This window comes from Anopheles funestus, chromosome X (genome assembly GCF_943734845.2).
Source record: "Anopheles funestus chromosome X, idAnoFuneDA-416_04, whole genome shotgun sequence".
Taxonomy (NCBI): Eukaryota; Metazoa; Arthropoda; class Insecta; order Diptera; family Culicidae; genus Anopheles; species Anopheles funestus.
Genome location: NC_064597.1, coordinates 10,430,741 through 10,446,289, shown reverse-complemented (window position 1 = coordinate 10,446,289; position 15,549 = coordinate 10,430,741). Strand labels below are relative to the sequence as shown.

At 40.6% G+C, this 15,549-nt stretch overlaps 1 long non-coding RNA gene across 1 annotated transcript in view; it reads right to left on the bottom strand.

The window, feature by feature from the left end:
- LOC125763514 (uncharacterized) overlaps window positions 1–2,337 on the bottom strand; it is a 185,685-nt gene extending 183,348 nt beyond the window's left edge. Inside the window, exons 1-2 of the long non-coding RNA XR_007418352.1 lie at window positions 2,021–2,337; window positions 1,505–1,714 (exon numbers count right to left, since the gene is read on the bottom strand). This is a non-coding gene — a long non-coding RNA (uncharacterized LOC125763514). The remainder of the gene's footprint in view (window positions 1–1,504; window positions 1,715–2,020) is intronic.
- Window positions 2,338–15,549: the final 13,212 nt, after the last annotated feature.

The window sequence follows — 15,549 nt, the reverse complement described above, 5'->3', positions numbered from 1 at the left end:
TCACTGATGGACCTCTCTAGTGCTTGTTTGAAGAGTAGACGAGCTAGTCCACCTCCTTGGCGCAGACTCTTGAAGGTAGCAAAAGAGTCCTGAGAGTTTTCAATCCATTATTACCAGACCGGGAATTCTGCCATCTTCTCCAAGATTTGCCGTATGACGAATATCTGATCAAAATTCCCTCTGATGATTTCCGAACTATCTCTTCTACGAATGAGACAACCCAGAATTCTGTGGAACCTGATACTTCTCGGAAATACATCACAGATTTCCCAGACAGGACATTACCAGACAGGAAAAAGAACAATAAATTCCAAGTACAAGAATTACCGAGGCGATTCGAACAGATCTGACAGCAAATAAGTATCGTTGAGCTCTGTAGTGTCGTAAGTCTCCTTAAAAGTGAACTGATGCGGAAGGACTTCCCCAGTGAGACAGACGTTTTGAGACAAATTTGGTTAAATTTCCCACAAAATTACCTTTAATTTGCTAGCTAAATTAAGGATTAATTAGACATGTTTAAGCTATTAACATTTGTAAAATTGGTAATAAATTGAACGATGGATAAAGCAAAAGTAATTCAGGACAAAATTTTTGACTTATTTCCAGAAATTGGGATTTACAAAATGGCGCGATGTGCGAAAGTGCGAATAAGTAATGGGCAAACCCTGTGATTATGGTGACGATAACTACAGAACTACCCATCGATATCAATTTTGTGATGGATTGGTGGATGTTAACTTTAACCCAACTTACAAAACCCACAAAACCGTGTACGTTTACGTCTTCATAGCGCAATCGCACCAAGGACTCCCGCCGACACCCGCCAAAAACCAAACAAACCACGAAGCGGTTGCGTTAATTAACGACCTTCAGCAAGACGAACTTCCTAATGATGCGCTAAACGAAGGCAACCATTTGGGTACCAATTTATGGAATCTAGGGTGCCCGTACCCGTGCATCGGGATCGGGGAGTAAACCAGTGGATCCACACACTTCTCTAATTAACCTTTTTCTTGTGTCACCCGGTTTCTGTCCCGTCAACACGTGCGTATCCTTGTTCGCGAAAAATCATCTACTCCCACGTTCGCCGGGTCGGTTTGTGCGACGAACGATGGCTGGAAGCAGAAAGATGGTGTTACAACCAGGCTAGATATTATATTACGCATCGCCTTCAGTCTTGTCTTGGCAAAATGAGGACGGGGATTTTAGCAGCCGGGTAAAAGCAAGACAAAACTTGTGCAGTAACCCAAAAAAAGTTCCTGGCTTCCATCGATCCTAGACACTCCTTTGCCTAATGAATGGCTCAAACCGGTACCAAACAACTTTATCCGAAGGCACTCTCGCCGTTGGCTATCTGGTTGCTAAATTTAATAATCCACTTGTAAAACTTGCACGATTCGAGCGCACTGGTGTCGGTGCACGGTGCTCGAATAGTTTGCTCTAAATATATAGATGGGGCCAATCGAGCAATTGCGATACTTCTAATTGAATATGGGTTACTTACCCGGATAAAACGATGGTTCTATACTCAGGACACTACACTTTTAAAAACCACAGAAAAAAGCATTCACTTCAAAAATGCTTCTTTGCGGCCATTTTAATTTTATACACTGCCATTTTCTTCTTTTTTTCGCCTACAATGGCCACATTTTAAAATATACTACAACTTTAACACAAATACACATTTAAAAATGAAGCTCAAAAATTGACATCACTTTTTTCAACAACAAAAAAAGAAAAAAAATAACACTTTCATTTTTTCTGACACATCAATGCAAATTTGACACATTAAAAAAACTCGCCTAAAATGGCCACTTTTTTAAATACACTACACATTTATCATAAATACACATTTAAAAAAAAGCTCATTCAGAAAGGGAGATCACTTTTTATCATTAAAAACCAAACAACACTTTCTTTTTGCTATGCACAATAGGAAACACATTCACACAACAATGCAAATTTGACACATTCAAAACACTCGCCTAAAATGGCGACATTTTTTAAATACACTACTCACTTAACACAAATTTAAAAATTAAATTAACACGCACACTTAACACACATTTTAAAATAAAACTCAATAAAACATGGAGATCACTTTTTTTCACTAAAAAATAAACTACACTTGCAATTTTTACACTTTTCACAACATTTACCGAATGTTTTTTGTTTTATTAATTTCAATTTTTAATCCGTCCTAAAGGAAATATAAAAAAATAAAAAAATTAATAAATAGCCGAAGCAAGCACGGAGGTTAATGGTTAAAAGAAACACCACACGATTACGTCATCGTTTTATGATGGTTAGTACACGCATTGATTTTTTACTCACTCTCTCACACATTACCTGCACAGGTAAGAGCAAGAGAGAGAGAAAAAAATCTTATTATCGCTCAACCACTACGAACACAGCATCGTTAGGTCCGAAACAGCAATGGAGGCTTAGTCAATACAAAAGGTAAACGCACTCTAAGCGTCATTCGCTATTTGCAATCGTTTTTCAAGCTTTGCACAGTCTTTTACTTACAAAAAGAAAAATCAAATCGATTTAAAATGCAATGAGCAGTGAAAGTTATGGATTTACTGTAAGAAACCAATACTGTTTATGAGTTTTGAGCCATTTTTCTTATAAACAATGGCATTCTTCTTTCACTTACGCTTGGTAACAAGCGTCACGGAGCGCTGCCACAAACCCAAGCCGACGCTGGGAACAATTAGAACATGTGCTTAACAAATCCTCCCTTTTTAAACTTAATATAAACACGGGAATTAGTGTATAAACCATTCTTTTGAATGAAATAACATCCTCGATCCACTTTTTTAGCATCCAAAAAGCAACAACTCTTGCAAAATGATCTTCTGTTCTGTCCTGAACCGCGTGCTTTTTCGCATTACTTAAGCGTAGTGGTGTCCGATCGATACTAATCCCAATACTCCTTATCTCGTGATCATCTCTTCCTGCTTCGTTATCACACCCACACAACTATAATTGCCGAAGCGGCCGCCCGATCGTATCTCTTGCATCTCACTCTTTCACACACAGCCTTCGCTCCTGCATGAGAGACGAATGAAAAAAGCCTCGTTCTGTTCTGTCCTACGCTCTCCTAGTCTCTTCTCCTCTCACCACCTCACAAATCCGCTCTTACATAAATGGCATGGAAAATGTAGCCATATAAAGATTTTTAAATGTAGCAATACGGTCAGGCCGTTCCGTATAAATAAAAAAAGGATTTTTTTTGCTCGATTAGAACGGCCTGACCGTATCAAGACTTTATTTTACCACGTGGCAGGATAGTCTGTCCTTGATACGGGTAGACGGTCCGGATGGGATGTGAACCCCAGGCCCAATAAATAAATAACTAAATAAATGAATAAATGAATAAATAAATTAATAAATAAATAAATAAATAAATAAATAAATAAAAAAATAAATAAATAAAAAAATTAATAAATAAATAAATGAATAAATAAATTAATAAATAAATAAATAAATAAATTAATTAATTAATAAATAAATAAATAAATAAATAAATAAATAAATAAATAAATAAGTAAATAAATAAAAAAAAGAAAAAAAAAACCAAACAAACAAATATTTTTTTAATATTATAACTATTGTTACTATTGTTCAATAATACTATTGTTGTGATTAGTAGCCAAACGCTTTGGTCCAAACACTTGCCAAAACCACGCCAAAAGGGCCTTAGGTTCATTCGTGTGGCAATGAATGCCCCCTTTCCCATACAACCCTATTGGCAAGTGTACCAAGTCTTCTGCTACCAACATTGATACAAATTTCCGTTCTTCGAGGCTCCCCTCACCGGAGGGGCCGCTCTTATGCTCGTCCATCAGGCAGATACTTTTGCATCAAACTGCCTCCTTCGTCGGAGCCTAATGGATGTTCCGGGATTCTTCCATCCTTTCAACTTGAGCTGTCATACGACCCTCACATGCAGCAGGGGAACTCATTGATTTCAAGTACCAGTATATAGGCAAATATTTTCCCGGACTCCCGGAGCAGTTCAAGTTGTTCGGATTTTGCAATAGGAATGTAAGTTAAGTGCTACCACACGGATTTCAATTGAATGATAAAATGTGTGCATCCGATATCAATATACACTTCAAGATTTCTAGACCGAAGCTATCCAAACTCACTATGGGATGTTTAGGTTAGACATTAAAAAAAATCATGAAAACTGATGTACAATAAATGAATTTAAACCAAAACCCAACCAAGTGACATAAATGGACGAGGTTCTTCAGTTATTCCAATTACAGTGAATTTTTATTCATATCTTGGATTGAGAATAGCATAGAACCACAGTGCGATGGGAAGAAATTCTATCTTCATTCATCCACGATTGATTCTACCTTTGCGTTGTGTCTTGTTGCCCGATCAAGCTAGATTAATTACTTTCTTCTTGCTTTTTTATTCTCCCGCCCCCCGGAGCGAAAGCTACTTTCCCCGGATGTTCCATTGTTTCACTCAAACAGAGTGATCGCCGAGCGAACCATACGCTCAGCCAACATAACCATACCCCAGCCAAATATCGATGGCTGAAGGATGCTTCAGAAAGCAATACCCTATTTTTCATTTTCATTCCGAACCGACCCATCGGAAGTAAATCGTGCAAGAACCAGACGACTTACCCCTTATACTTACCCGGGCAGTGATATTGCCCATCTCATACGAGTCGGACTGATAGACGACGCTGGTATAGACGCTGGAAGCATTCTTCAAGATGTGCCAATATACCCGGCCAACACATTCGTATGCGTCTCTTCACATCGAAGATAAGCTCAGTTGCGCACCAACTTCGAGATGCATTCCATCTAACGTTCCAGTTATGTACACTCGGTACAGGAGTTGCATTTTAAATTAGCATATCTGTGCAATTATGATTTCCAAGGTCGGTAGATGGAATTGGGAAGCAGAGTTCTCACAATCTTAAAAGGCACCAGACCAGGTCTATTCAACGAAACAGATAAATATCGTTATCGATACACCTCCACCACAGATCCTGCTGCGCTAATCATCATGCTACAGAGGGAGGGAAGAATAATGCAAATCAATCAATCAGCAAAAATGTGTTTGATGCTTTTATTTCACTAGTATTAGTCACTTTTGCTACATGATTGGCTTCAACTAAAACGCCCGCAAAAAAACCCTCATCGGTTGTATACACCTACACAGTTCTGGACGGAACTTTTGTTATAGTTTGATATCTTAATAATAATTGGTTGGTTATTGCTATACATTGGACAAAGTAATTCAGACTTCGTCGAGTGATAATTGGCGTACATTAAGCCCTAAATTAATTTCTAGGCTTCTGCAAGATAAAATAGTAGCGATGAGCTTAATGAATAAAAATTTGATTATTTATACATCTTGAAGCGAGCTGATGTACACATCGGACTCACTCAACTGTGGAGGTAATTTTCAAGGATAGTCTTTTTTGGATAATATTTCAAAATCAGCTTTGTTGAAGATAATATCTCCAGAAGACGTAGCAGTAATTCGGGATTATAGTTCGCTAAATAGTTGAGAACAAGTCGCAGCAATTGAAGCAGGCAACACTTGAAGATATATGCGCCTAAAGCATGAGGAGTTCAATTATGCAATATTTATTGGAAAGTTCCTGCAATTTCTGCAATTAATAAACTCTCATGGTTGACCTCAACATCCCAACAAACTTTTCAAAGTTAAAATGCAGCATGATTATTTTCCTTTAGTTAAGTGTAAAAAATCGGCTAAACAATTTTAAGTCACTGTCGCCGTCTTTGTGTTGGGCAATAATTCTCAATCGTGGCGTTGCATTTTTGCGTGCCGAAACGCACCACCGGCGTTGCGTGTGTAGAGGTTCGGTTCTTACCCCAACCAAAAAAACATCCGCAAGCGTTCGATTGAAATGTAGAATAGGGCAAGTGCAAATTATAATTGAAAAATTATGAAATTATCCTGTCCCTCGGCTGTCATTTCGCACTACACCGGAAGTCGAGAGCGTTTGACACGAACGGAACACCTTAACTTCTATAAACCCCTCTGAGCACAATTTCTACTAAACATACCTTACAGGTGTGTATCGGAAACAGGGAAATGAAAATCGATTCGCAACCGGTCGCCGTTTTTCCTTTTTCCACATTTAGCATTACCGTACCGTCCGTGTCTGGGATGAGGGAGTGTGGATGGATTTAAAATATTCTTTGATTCGTGACAGAATGCACCCAGACAGCGGGTGCGTTTTAACCTGCTTTTAATTATCGCCCTCTAATACAAGAAATGTTCTGCTGACTCATAGTACAGTTTCGTAATTGGTAGCGCTAAAAGGTTCACTGGTGCAGACTAATTGATTACGGGACGTCAAAGCATTTTATGGGACACTTGGGAAGGTTACAATTATACTCAGTTTCAGAGTAGCTTTCTATGGAATATTTGCTATCTTTGTGTACAAATAAAACACCTTTTAGATAATCAATCGTACTCTTGGAGTTTAATATACAAAATAGCCTTAATCTAAAACAGCCTAAACAAACTTTAAGATATACGTCAAGTCTTTGTTATTTCTCATTCGTTATGCCTCAAATTTAGAAGCCACTTTAAACAAAGCCTCCAACCTAGCTAATAGTGAACCTAGCAGAAATATTCATCTTCACAACCCTCTTTTTTATTATCTGCTTCACTTCTTCAAACAAAAAAACACTGATGTACAGAGGTCGGTTTACACCGGCCGCCAGGATTCCGGAGTTATGCGCGTGCACAAGAATTTAGAAATTAAAATAGTTGGTGCTGAGAGTTGGCTGCCATTATGCCGTGGTAAACAGAATGGTGAACAGCAGGTAGGCGTGTGCAGCTATTCGAATAATGTTTAGGTAAGTTAGACCATTCTGGTTGCGTTTGCGGACATACGTATCTCCATTCAGGCACAGATACACATCAATGAGATGAAATAAAACTTTGAAATACTTGTAAGTCTTGCAAGTCCTACCATACTTACAATACGGCGAAAAGAAAGGGAAATAAAATAGTAAGTACTCATTAGACTATGATGCTTAGGATTCAAACAGCCTAAAAGTATATTATTGTTATTGACTCCAAACGTATCTTTTGTCGTCACTATGCAATTAATCCTTAGCGGTTCATTCTCCAGGATGAAACGTTTCCTATTATAATTCTTTCCAACATAATTTCTTCTACAAACGGTACCGAAATATCGTACAACACACTGACGACGGTCTGTCCGAAATATCCCCAATGCCCGAATGTTTGACCGTGTGTAGAGTTACCGGATATGGAGACAGATATAGGCATCCCGTGTGGTACGGGTTAAAGCCAAGTTGAGTTGAAACTGAGTACAAGTATGGATGGCAAAAAAAACCCCGAGAGAAATTCGCTTCCGGCAATCCAGCCACCGAAAACGATTCCGGAACTCCATTAGTTTATGGTCCGAAACTAGTGGACCACCATTGGTTCCATTGGGCACCGGGCGGGCACAGACAAACACTAAAAGTGGGCACCATAATGAATAGCCCAAGTGTTATCAACAACCCTCGAAACCCACAACGAGCGCCGACGGCTACGGGTTTCAACATTAACACCAATATTTATGTAGTCAATATTTCGTACAAAAATCTACGCACACCTCCTCCCCGCACCGACGTTGCACATACGTTTTTTGGGTATACGTTGTTCAAGTCTAGTACGGTACGGTACGATTCGCCTACTCCGGACATGGGAGTTTTCGTAAAACCACAAACCCAACCCCCAGCCCAGAATCCTTGTCCAACGCTCCAAGGCTCACCAATTTTAGAGTGAGGATCCCATCGACACCCACAACATACACACACATACTCAGAAATACTCCAGACTTGGATGCCATATTGCTACCGCTTATCGTCCAACTGACCTACATCCTCATTTTGTTTATGTTATGGGTTGGTGCGAACGGATATGTTTGTGCCCTCGGGAGATACAAAAACCGTTCCAATTGCACGGTGGGTACATCCACAACGTGTCCATCCGCCCGCACTATCGAAGTCTTCTTTTTTTTATTTTGAAACGAATTACTTGAAAAGTTTGTCCAAATTAAACGCTCCACAGTTCCCAATTCCACAGTGTAAGTTCGGCGCCATCCGGCATATCCGGACGTACGGAAAGGGCAACATCCTTTACGGCCGGCTCGGAGACAACCGGACTAAAAAAAAGTTAGGCGTATGTCAAAGCCAATTAGTCACACAACCACTCACGACCGGATGCCGGGAATCAAGCAAATGGAAGCATTTCGCTACCTTATCCCAGTTGACGACCACCGCGTACCACCCACGTACAAGGATCCGGCCGGGATAATGTTCAGCCGTTGTTTGTGACGGTTCGATTTTGTTCACACCCACCCTGGAAAAAGTACGTCCACACCCCTAACACAGTACGACAAATTGTAATTGCACTCGGCAGACATTGAGAGTGGCATTTGCGTTTTTTTGTTGTTGTTGGTTTGGTTCATCTTTATTGCCTTCTTCATTGGCACTGGTAAACGAACCTATTTGTTGGAACTATCGTCAAGTGATGGAACGAGTGAGTGGGCATTAAGACAATATCGTGCTACCGACGTCCATCAGTTAATCGAACTGGTTGACATCTTTGATCCTGATAGATACTCTCTGCGTTTAAACATTTATCAGGAGTCAAGTTTTTTTTTAAACAAGAAATAATTGATAGTTCATTTAAATATTGCTTTTAATACTGATAACCTCAAATAAAACCTCAAACTTCAGCAATATCCCCAATATGATCTATTATTTGACTCTGCTGTAAGTATATCAGCCAACACCAACAAGACACACGGCAAAGCGATACAATGTTAGCTTTATTCGCTTCATTTCTTTTCAAACACCCATCAGATAATATTGAAGAGGGTCCATATTTTAACAGAACAAATTAGGGCCATCAATTAATGGTGTCGACAATAAGTATACGGGTTCGACAGGCCTGTAGGAGGAGTAGGGCCCAAGAGAGAAAAAGTGTGAGAGATATCGCAGCTAGCAGCCACCAGAGGGCGCAGTAGTTTCTGTAACGATCCTTTATTAGGAGAAAAAATAAAAAAGGATTGATCGTAGGACCAATCGCTGATAAGCGATTGAATGTAAATTTTTGACCTTATATGAGCAGGAATCGGGACCGTGACGATAAAGAAAGACGGCGCTCTATATAAATATTTTTAATCAATTATCCTGTCTTCGATAGAAGCAAAAGTATATCTCACCGCAGATTATTCCATATCGACGACGAATCTTCAAGAAGCTCTTGATATTGTCTTGACAAATTCTTTACTACTGAACAGGGTTTTTTGAACATATTTAAACCACACGAAAGTCTCTCTCTCTCTCTCTTCTAGGCTTCAACGACCTTACAGGTCACGGCCGGCCATTTCTGGCTTACTAGACTTATTTTTACCACGTAGCCGGATATTCCTTCCTACGGGGAGACGGTCCTGATGGGATTTGAACGCGGGGTCCTGCCGTGTGGACCGGCGCCGTTTATCACATGCACCACCGGAACACATGCCACACGAAAGTATGTTCCCTAAAAAATAAACAAATGTATTACTGCACAGTTGAATCAGTTTAGTTTGAATAAACCTATGCTACCAGCACACTACCAAGCAGTAGCCATGATCATATTGGTACGGTGTTGTTAATTACAAGCAGCTTTTTAGCAGCTTTTCACACGGTCCGCACGCTAACCGTATTCCTATCGTACGCTAGCATTACATTAAAATCGCAACGTGCGTTGTTAAACAACACCTATCCGATACTTCCTATCGTGCGGGCTTCGATACGTTACTGCTGCTCGACGCGCTAGCACAAAAACCCTCCACAATTAGCTAACTGCGATCAATATTTCGTAACGCTCGTCGCAACGGTTTCCAGTGAAATCCTATTAAACGCCTAATAAACCCATTCCCCCCAAAAACGCCATTTCGCGGCACGGTCATTCCCAACCCGTAAAAGGAAGTGTTGTGATAAATCTACACAAATTAATAAACGTTTCGTGCTTGCGTCTATTGCGCTAATTTTGAGGCACCTTTCACGAAGTTCGGTCCTAGGTATGCTACTGGTCAGCAAAGGGGAAGAAGTGTGCGTGAGAGAGATAGAGCAAAAAAAACACGTACAAAATCTGACCGGTTGAAGGCGTCCACCTGGGACAGCCTCCAACACGGAAAAGGGGGCGCACACACACACACACTAAGTGTAGGTATCAATCGGAACGAAGCTTTCAATTTAATTATAATACAACGAAAGCGGCCAAAAACTGACCCTTTTTTTACTACCTCGGCGTTTTCGCTCCCTGGGCTCCCGGCTTTACTTCATCACACTTCGCACTGTACACAAGTGCATAACCGTTCGACCGTCAAGCCGTGATGAACCTGGCAAATGATTAGATTAGAGGGTACCGGGTACCGGCCGTACACCCGGGCTACCGGCACAACATCGAGCGCGCACTTTACGATTGGCTTCGACACCTTTATCCCCCCGAAACAGTTCGTGGCGACGTTGATGATGGTGGCGGTGGGTGGGTGGTGGTGGTGGTGATGATGGTGATGAGCATGAATACGATGAAGATGATATTATCGGCATCGTGAAGCGGTAGCTGCCCTGTTTGCTCGCGATATTCAATTATTACTGCCGATCACGCAATCCACGCTTTGGGCCACGCTCGCGTAGAATTTGGACGGTGGCCAGGGCTCTCGGTAGGCTGGTGATTCGTAACAAAGCAAGCATTTCGTTCCACAGCTTCCCTATCGCCTTCAAACAAACACAAACTTGTGTGATTCAATGTTTACGGTTCTGTTTTTATTCGCTTCTTTATATTGTTCTGGAAAACATCCTTCTCCTTATCGTCCAGAGACTGATACGGCTACTAATTTTAGCTAATTAAACGATACTCCATGTGACACCTACAAAGAGAAAATGGAAAAAAGCTTTGATTAGTTTTTGTAAGCAAAAGTTTACCAAAAAAATCGAACACAAAACAATCAGTTGCCCTAATAGGGTTAGGTAGATATAGTTAGGCAATATTGACAATATAATCCAATTCCGAACGGCAATGTAAATGGCTGTAGGAAAGCAAAGCTGGAAGTGAAACATGAACAAAAAAACCAACAAAACCAACGCATTAATCAAAACACCATCGAACTCAGTATACGGGACAGTTCGATTGTTCTTTACCAATATGGCGATAGCCGTGGGTGAGTAGATCTGGGTTCCATCTTGATTCCTTAGTTGGGTAATAGTGAGTGTTGAGAGATATATTTATATATCATATCTCGCTCTCTCTTGTTGGCTTTTAACGACCTCTAACTCTAAGGTCATGCCGGCTATTTCTGGCTTACTAGACTTATTCGTACCACGCAGCCGGATAGTCCTTGCTACGAGGAGACGGGTCCAGATGGGATTTGGTCCTGTCATTTAGAACCGCCGCCATTTATCACATATACCAACGGACCCCCTCCAAAAATTTTCTTAGGTTAAAAAAATTCTTAGGTTCTAAATACTCCAATTCCATGAATTTCAAACAACGTTGAAGACTAGGTTGTCCGGTGTTATTCTAGTGACATGACCAAGCAGAGTCCAATGAGCCTAATTCGTTGTGTCAGCTGCAAAGACTCCATGCCTTTGAGGCGTGGATGTGACTACTAGAGTCTTTTTTAATTTAATGTAGTCCCAACGTTGTTCGTGTAGACATGTGTATTTGAGTATCAAGAGTATCCTCAGATAGCACCAAATCATGTATCTCAACATTAATGTTCTAGTCTCTTCTTGGCTTAACGACCTCTAAAGTCACGACCTCCAAGATTACGACGACCATTTTAGGCTTATTAGATTTGGATACTGGGCTTGGATACTTGGACTTACGGATAGTCCTTGCTATGGGGAGACACGGTCTAGATGGGATTTGAATCCCGGCCCTGTCGTGTGGAACCGGCGCCAATTATCAAATACACCAAAAATTTTCTTAGAATTCTGAGATTCGAAACACTCCAATTCCTTGGATTTCAAACAACGTTGAAGACTGGGTAGTCCGGTGTTATTCTAGTGACATGACCAAGCAGAGTTTGATGAGTCTAATTCGTTCTATCAGCTGAAGACAGTCCATCTCTCTGAAGCGTGGATGTGAGTAATACTCGATTCTAGTCCCAACGTTCATCGTCTAGACCAGGGATCTCCAAACTACGGCCCTCCCGAGATATACCGAGATTGGGCCTCAGCTGTGGCTATTCCACTCAAAGCGGCCCGCCATCTAAAAAGTTTGGAGGCCCCTGGTCTAGACATGTGATTTGAGTATCAGGAGTATCCACAGACTTTAGAAAAGATTTGTTTTTGTATTCAGCACCAAAACATGTATCGCATCATTAATGATCTTGTCGGTGCTTATTCTCTTCTTGGTTTAATAGTCTCTAAGGTCACGACCTCCAAGGGCACGCCGGCCATTTCTGGCTTATTAGACTTATTTTAGCATGGAGCCGGATAGTTAGGTCATACACCAACTGTCCGCCCCCGAATCATATCATACACATCATAGATATATCAGTTGAGTGTTCATTTATATTTTATAGAAAATATGCATCCGCCAAACACTGTCTCACTATTATTTATATATTTCTTGAACTCGTCAACATATTTTTAATGGTCTTATTGAATTTTTAAATGTAAATAACCTAATAGACAAAATTATTTTAAAGCAATATTAGAATGTAAGACGCAAAGTTGATCAAAATTAAAGTGAAGGAAAGTTCTGTTAACAAACAAAAATGTTTGATGATTAGATGCTGTTTTCGCTACAAGGACTCCATGATATTGTAAGTCGTCAACAATTCGAACTTTACATCTTGGAAGTTCCAGAGTCCAAGGTGTGCACGAACAACTTGAGTTTAATAATATAAAAATATAAATCAATCGTTTTTTTTAATATAAAGTTGATGACTACCCAAATATAATAATAATAATTCTAAAAACCCTCAAGACATCCCTGCCATACACAAAAAAAACCATCCTCATTAACCCTGACAGGAAAAGAAAAAGGTGCTGATGTGTCGTCCATGGTTCGTTCATTGTATTCCGTCCTCTTTGCTGCGTCCACTAGCGGATGATCGCTAATAGAAATGTAACCGTTACCGATTACCACATGCCGTTTGATAAATCACCGCTCGTGATGATAAATGAATCCCCGCACATTGTAGCGAGCGGACACAGCGATTCGATTAAAAGCTTCCCCAGGCTGTGGTTTATCTCGGCTTTGCTTACGCGCCACCACACCCGCTTATGTTCAGAGGTAGCTTCTCAGCCTCTCTCTCTCTCTGTTCACAAAATGATCAAACCTCAATAAATGACAAACACTAGACGACAGCCGCCGAATAACTGCTACGCAAACAAAACAAACATTAACGACTCGATCGTCCGTTACGTCGGCCGATATGAAGTCACGCCCAATTAGCATATCGCGGCGAAATCTGGGAACGCGCTTAGAGCACGGACGATTAAGACGATCGGGCCAGCTTAATCTGGCCGCGCCGTAGCAATTTATAGGAGCTTTCGGGTTTCTATGGTTGGTTGGCCCCCGAAAGCTGCACCACGGACCGAAGGAAGTAATCTATTTTTTAACGAGCGCAGATCGATAAATCAAACTATTTTCTTCACACACCGGGAGAAGAAACCCCGGAACGTCAGGAGGGATGAGATTTGGATGCGACATAAAGGGCAACCTTAAAGATAAGGCCGTTTTTTTCTTTTGGTCAGCAGTTGCGATTCGGTGCACGAGACAGATGGTCACATTTTGTGCATAAATCAGTGCGACACGTTAAATCGCCTTCGGGAGCGGTTCTGTTTGAACATTTTTTTTCTTCGGTCAGTGGAGTTTTATTGCCCACCTTTGGAATGTCAATATTATGACGCTTGGCGCGAACGTTAGCCCGGTGCGTGCGTGTGTGTGTGCGCGGGTTAATGATGCATTTTTTTTTGCCGGGCAAAATCATAATACGTATAAGCATCCCCCGAACCGAAAGGAACACCGGGTTGGCTCGTGCTTATGCAAATCCTTCACATCGGTGAGCGAACGGCGTGAGCGAAACATCAAAACATCGTTTTGCCGCCCGTTTACGACCGTTAAAGCTGCTTAAAAGCTGAGCTGCTCCCGTACCCGAAAACCGGTCAAGACGCTCATACATAAACATCTTTCCCGGCTGACCGGGTTGGGTATGTATTCCTCCCCAGCCCCGCGGGCGCCCCCGGGTATAAGCTTCCAAGCACGGTTCGCGATGTTTTTGGCCTGGGCAATAAACAACAAACGCTACCGAAATTGTTTCACCGGTAAGGTCGCGCTACTGGTTACTCGTGCGCGACATCATCACTGCTGGCTATTGCGCCGACGGTCCATAATCGGATTATCATTCATAATTCATTAATTGAAGGTGCAGCACGCAGAACGAAGGCTCCTGTCGTCTAATTTACCTTCGGAATCTTATACGCCGCTACTAGCTACCAGTTTGAAGGTGGGAAATGGGCGTCTTCACCCTCAGCTCGAGATCCGTCTACAACAAGGAAAGAAAAAATACATCTTAATATGAATTATTAACCCCACACAAAAAAAAAACCCTTTACTTGCTTAATCAATGCAACTAATGTGACACACTCTAGAAATGCTTGAATGGATGCTTAATCATCATTTGATTCTAGTGCTTAATGGCACCCATTTCATTTGTTACTGTTTTCACACTTTAATTGTAGTTGTATTTCACATAAATTACATACTACAGACAATTATTCGCCAAGCAGAAATTATTCACATACACGTTTAAAATCAACCTTAAAAATAAAATGATTTTGATTCAGGTTTATGATCCTGAACGACTCTTTGAACGGAATGAATGATTCTGAATCTCTACTCTGAAGATTCATGAATCCTCATTGAATTACGAATCGTTACAGTTCCGGGACTCCACCCTCCCCTCCCCCTCAGCTCATTTAATTTAAATTTGTTGGCAGTGAATCACGAAGGATTCATGAATCTTTGAGGATTCATTTGAATTTATGAGAATTGTTTTATATTTTAGGAGTTGGCTCGTGATTTGAATGACTCTTTAATGAATTTTTGATTGACTGAATGATTCTCTTCAAAAGATTCAATAAGCACAACACTATATAGAGTAGATAAATTAATAAAAGCCTCATTGAATCATGAGTCCTTAGAGTCAGTACATTTGGAATAAATCCACACCCACCCCCACCATCGTTCAGCCATTTTAATTTTAGTTTGTTGGCAGCGAATCATTAAGGATTCATGAATCTTTCAGGATTCATTTGAATTTATGAGAATTGTTTTATATTTTAGGAGTTGGCTCATGATTTGAATGATTCTCTTCAACAGAGTCAATTAGCACAACACTACTCAAAAATTACAGGAAGCTTTATGCCATTCGAGAGAAAGTTCTTTTTACTGTACAATACAAATAGAATAGTTAATAGCGAATAAGACACTTGGTGTCTAATCGAAAAC